General features: G+C 37.0%; 1 pseudogene; it reads left to right on the forward strand.

The window, feature by feature from the left end:
- The first annotated feature begins 1,294 nt into the window (after window positions 1-1,294).
- LOC111412266 lies at window positions 1,295-5,324 on the forward strand (annotated as a pseudogene).
- Window positions 5,325-5,769: the final 445 nt, after the last annotated feature.

A 5,769-nucleotide genomic window follows, 5' to 3' on the forward strand; every position in this document is an offset into this window, starting at 1 on the left:
AATTAGATTAAGCACAATCCAATAGTAAATAGCCACTTTGCTCGAAAGAACGTATCAAAAGTTAGTGAGGAACAGCAAATTTGGCCTCGTCCCTTCCCTCCTCATTCGACCAAACAATTTAATCAATTACTAAAGTTTCATAAATAATAGAGTTAAGAAATTTGATTTAGTTCGTGTACTAAGTATTTGTATACTAAATTTTCTTTGTAATTAGAAAAAGAATAAAGAATAAAAATTATTATTTTAACCAATGACTCCCATTTTCTTCATTTTGAGGATATTTTTATCATTTTTGAAAATAAGGTAAAACTTCTTAAGTAGAGTGGAGTGCTAATATTTTTCTTTTATTTTTTGTGATTCAAATTTCAGTGAACGTGCATTGCATGTTATTTTTAGATTTTTTAACGTTTTTACTTTGAATGTTGGATCAACACAAATGAATGATTTTCATTTTATACATCTTTTTTTTTTCCATATAAATTTCATGTAACAAAACATAACTTAATAAAAACTTCAAGCTAAAATTCTATCCATGTCCCTAACTTTGACTAAGGATAATATCATTTATGAAATAATGAGACTTGTTAACAATGTATTTTTTCATTGAATGGTGAAGAGGAAAATACATATTTTGATTTGCATGCAAGCCTCCACTTGCGAACGACCAATTACGCGATAATCGTAATGATTTTTGTAGTTTTCATAGTCGAATGGGATGTCAATATAATATTCAGATATATCAAAGAGTTTCGATATACTTAGCCATTCTATGCTTATCAACTAGTTTTGGAAATTTTTGGTAATTAAAAACTAGACGAATTATTAATTTTGTTCATTTTTGCAAGTAAGCCCATGTATGATTCAACTGAAATTCAGCTTTTAAGCGAAAGTTGATAATTTCAAATTAGAAAATATCCTTTAAATACTGTTAAGACAAGCTCACCATATATTGAATTATTCTAAGATTTATTGAAATGAATGAGTCATGTTCTTTTTTATATGAAATTTTATCGACTAGATAAAATTGGACCGTACCTTATCCTTTTCATGTGCTATCGATGAGGTACTCTTTATCCACGAAACAAGAGTCGTACCAAATTAAAATTATATCGTAAATATAACTTTAAATTTTCTAGTACATAATAGAAGGTGTAGAAGCAGGAAAATGGAGACATGAAGGTCCCGTGAGCATGAATTATTGAAGAAACTAAAAGCTTCTTTACTCTGCTCCTCTAATTTAGACCCACGTCAAGACACATATATTGTCATTTTTTAATCAATTAAAAACCTAACCTATTTACTTATAAGGAACTTTTAAGCTAAGCCAAACATGGTAGCGTGAGTAGTGTATGTGTACTCATATAATCAAAGCCGAGAAACAAAATGGTGAGTGCTAGCCGGATAGACAGCCGCAATCATAGTAGAGTAGTATTAGTCTGTTAGGTTTGATCCGAATGCTAAGGATTGAAACCTATGAAAAAAATCCCGGTTTTCCTGTGTCTTTTCTCCTTGTAATTATCACCATCTTGTAAAGAAAATACAGAACTGCCCATTGCAAGCCATTCTTGAATTTGCATGCAGGCTGCACCATTAACAAAATCAAGGTTTGTCCGGATCTTTTGATAATTGAGAGCTTTTCTCTTTGTATTTCTTGTTTATGCACTCTTTCTTTTGTCTTCATGGAAAATTTGAAATATGGGTCTGTGTGGAAATCTGGTTATGAGATAATGCAATGAATATGTATTTTGATCCAAGAAAATTAGTCTTTATTGGTAATGTGGTGGCGGTGGTGGTGGTGCTTGAGTCTTGCCTTTTGGGAAGCGTTAGTGGTGCCACAAATCAAAATGACTTCAAGGTTCTGAATAATTTTAGAAATGGGTTGAAAAATTCACAGCTCTTGAAATGGCCTGCTGGAGGGAATGATCCATGTGGCCCTCCTGCATGGCCTCACGTATTCTGTCAAAACGGCAGAGTAACACAGATTCAGGTTAAGGGACTTGGTCTACAGGGACCTTTACCTCAGAATTTTAATCAGTTGGATAAGCTTCAGAATCTTGGACTTCAGAACAACAAACTCAATGGAGATTTGCCTACTTTTAGTGGTTTATCCAATCTTCAATTTGCATACTTGGATTTTAATCAATTCGATACTATCCCTGCTGATTTCTTCGATGGGCTTAGTAACGTTCGCGTTTTGGCTTTGGATAATAATCCCTTTAACCAGAGCAGTGGATGGTCCATACCTAGTGATCTGGCAGAGTCTTCGCAGTTGGTGATTTTTTCTTGTTCAAGTTGCAATATAGTTGGGCAAGTTCCTGATTTTTTTGGGAAGTTGTCATCACTCACTTTGTTAAAATTTGTCCTATAATAAGTTAACTGGTGGCATTCCGCAGACATTTCAGGGCTCAATGTTGCAGGTTCTGTGGTTGAATAATCAAGATGGGAGCGGTATGACCGATTCTATTGATGTCATTGGGTCTATGGTTGGTCTATCTCAGGTATGGCTGCATGGAAATCAATTTACAGGGCCGATTCCAACTACTATTGGGGATTTAACTTCCTTAAGAGAACTCAAACTCAGTAGAAATCAACTAGTTGGTATGATTCCCCTAAGTTTGGCCAATATGAATCTTCAAGTATTGGATTTGAGCAATAACATGTTTATGGGTCCAATACCAAAGTTTAAAGCTGCCACCGTTAGTTACCAGTCAAATTCATTCTGTCAATCTGATCCTGGTGAGCAATGTGCCCCTGAAGTTACTGCACTTCTGAACTTTCTTCACGATGTGAATTATCCGGGAAGACTTGCTTCTCAATGGACTGGTAATGATCCATGTAAAGGACCCTGGTGGGGTATTACCTGCAACCCGACGAACCATGTTTCTATCATAAATTTGCCAAAGCTTGGGCTTAATGGTACACTTAGTCCCTCACTTGTGAATTTACCGTCATTGCTTGAAATTCACTTAGGAGGAAACAATCTAGATGGCATGATTCCTGTAAATTTAACTTCGTTGAGGTCATTAAGATTGCTGGATATAAGTGGGAACGATTTTGAGCCACCATTACCGAGATTCGGAAATGGTGTGAAGTTAATCACTAATGGTAATCCAAAATTATCTGGTAATTCACCTAAAGGATCCCCTAAACCATCCGATTCCCCTGTTCCCCCTTCTGCAAATCCTGAATCGCCATCAAACACTTCGTTGCCACCGGTCCCTATTGATGAATTACCTCCATCGTCACCACCCCGAAATTCTAAACACTTCAAACTACTCGTCATTGTGGTTACAGCTGTAGGTGCTATGGTTTTTACTTTTGTCGGACTTCTTCTGACCGTCTATTGCCTTAGGAAGAGAGAGGAGAAAAAAAGGTTTGCTGCTGGCTTTGTAATGCATCCTAAAGATTCATCGGATCCTGGTAATACGTTGAAGATTTCAGTAGCGGATAACTCTTCCTTAGAGGCTCAAAATGGTATGACTACTACTAGTGGAACGAGTGGTGGATTGGCAGATTCTCATGTGATCGAGGCTGGAAACTTGGTCATTTCAGTTCAAGTCCTTCGCAAGGTGACCAATAATTTCACACAAGAAAAGGAGCTTGGACGTGGAGGTTTCGGATCAGTTTACATGGGAGAATTTGAAGATGGAACAAAAATAGCTGTTAAGAGAATGCAAGCAGGGATAATTTGTAACAAAGCATTGGATGAATTCCAATCAGAAATTGCTGTACTTTCAAGTGTCCGACACCGGCATCTTGTATCCCTTTTGGGGTACTCGGTTGAAGAAAATGAAAGGCTTCTGGTTTATGAATATATGCCTCAGGGGGCTTTGAGTAGACATCTTTTTCGTTGGAAGAGTCATAATCTAGAACCTTTGTCTTGGACGACAAGGCTTAAAATTGCTCTTGATGTTGCTAGAGGGGTAGAATATCTTCATAGTTTAGCGCGCCAGAGTTTTATACACCGAGATCTCAAACCATCAAACATTCTTTTGGATGATGATTTTCGGGCAAAAGTTGCAGATTTTGGATTAGTGAAACTGGCTCCAGACAAAGAGAGGTCTGTTGCAACGAGGTTGGCTGGAACGTTTGGATATCTTGCACCTGAATATGCTGGTAAGAAAATATTCTTTAATTATCTGATACGGATAATGCTCGATTGCACTACTGTTTATTTCTTCGATGTTTTTTGGGCATGGGAAATTGCAATTTGATGTCGTTACTTTTCCTGCTTCCTGCATAATATATGATATGATTAATCTCAGTTTTTTTAATTTATTGATGTTTTCTGCTTTTTCATGTTGCCTCCTGCTTCGTTCCTCCTGATTCATATTTCTGTTTTTTCAGTGACAGGCAAAATTACGACCAAGGTTGATGTCTTCAGTTTTGGAGTGATATTGATGGAACTTTTGACAGGTTTAGTGGCACTTGATGAGCAACGTCCTGAGGAAAGCCGATACTTGGCCGAGTGGTTCTGGCAGAGAAAATCAAACAAAGAGAGTCTTGTTGCTTCCCTCGATCCTGCCATTGATGCGAAAGAGGAAATTTATGAAAGTATTTACGTCATAGCTGAACTGGCTGGACATTGCACTGCTCGCGACCCAAATCATCGTCCTGACATGGGACACGTTGTGAATGTGTTGGCTCCATTGATTGGTAAATGGAAACCAGTTGAAGAAACAGATCAGTATTCTGATTTCGACATTTCTTTACCTCTCCCAAAAATGTTGAAGGGCTGGCAAGAAGAACCTGCTACTCAAGATTTTAGCGGTACTAGTCAAGATAGCAAAGAAAGCATTCCTTCTAAACCATCAGGTTTTGCAGATTCATTCACTTCTGCTGATGCCCGCTAAGTGAGTCTTATCTATAAAAATGTATGTTGCATTTACCTGCTAAAATGCTCGTTTCCTTTATATCAGTTTATGCTAATTTGTGCATTAGCGAAACATTATTGATATTAGAACACCCGACAGAATCTCCCAATGTATCATTTCTGAGTCGAATGGAATTCATAATTGAGGAATGCTTAGACACCATATCGTCGCAAGAGAAGAATACGAGCATTTGGATTTGAAGTGATCCGTTATAGGATTGATGAGCATATTTCTTGTCAATGTGAATGATAAGCTGCTGTTATTGTGCGGTTGGAGAGATCAAATGCCCAGAAGTCAAGGTTACAGCCTATGCATTCCTGAATACTTTGCGTTCTGTTATTTCAACATGTTCAACAAAATTCCAAAATTAGACTCTGATTTTATTGTGGTTTCATGTCAGTTGTCATTATGCTTTCAAAAGTATATTTTAACACCATCTCAAGTTTAATCTCTTGGGCCTTCACTTGATGGGAATGCAAAAATGTTATGGTAGGGAAAATATACATGCAAATAGTTGAAAAGATAAACTACTAATCAACATTCCCTTTTGTTTGTGTACACCCTAACAAATACCATGAACAGCAGGTGACAAAACGGGGCGTAATGCCCCCTTAAACCCTCAAAAAGCCTACATGGTACTTACATGTGACAGTAGAAAGTCCTCCACAGATTCCAAGACAAAAAAAAAAAAAAAAATTACACAGAGAAAGGAGCAAAGGACCCAAGTTACTCTACACATAAATATAAATTATATTTAGACCAACTTATAGACTGACTTTTTTTGTTTGTTTTTCTTTTTCTTTTTTCCTGTCTCTTGATCTTGAATAAAAAGAGTTTAGTTTTCATGGCGTCCGGGGCTTTGTTGGAGTGTGGCCATTATGGTGCAATGGGTCGG

The sequence above is a fragment of the Olea europaea genome, chromosome 16 (assembly GCF_002742605.1).
Source record: "Olea europaea var. sylvestris chromosome 16, O_europaea_v1, whole genome shotgun sequence".
In the NCBI taxonomy this organism is placed as follows: domain Eukaryota; kingdom Viridiplantae; phylum Streptophyta; class Magnoliopsida; order Lamiales; family Oleaceae; genus Olea; species Olea europaea.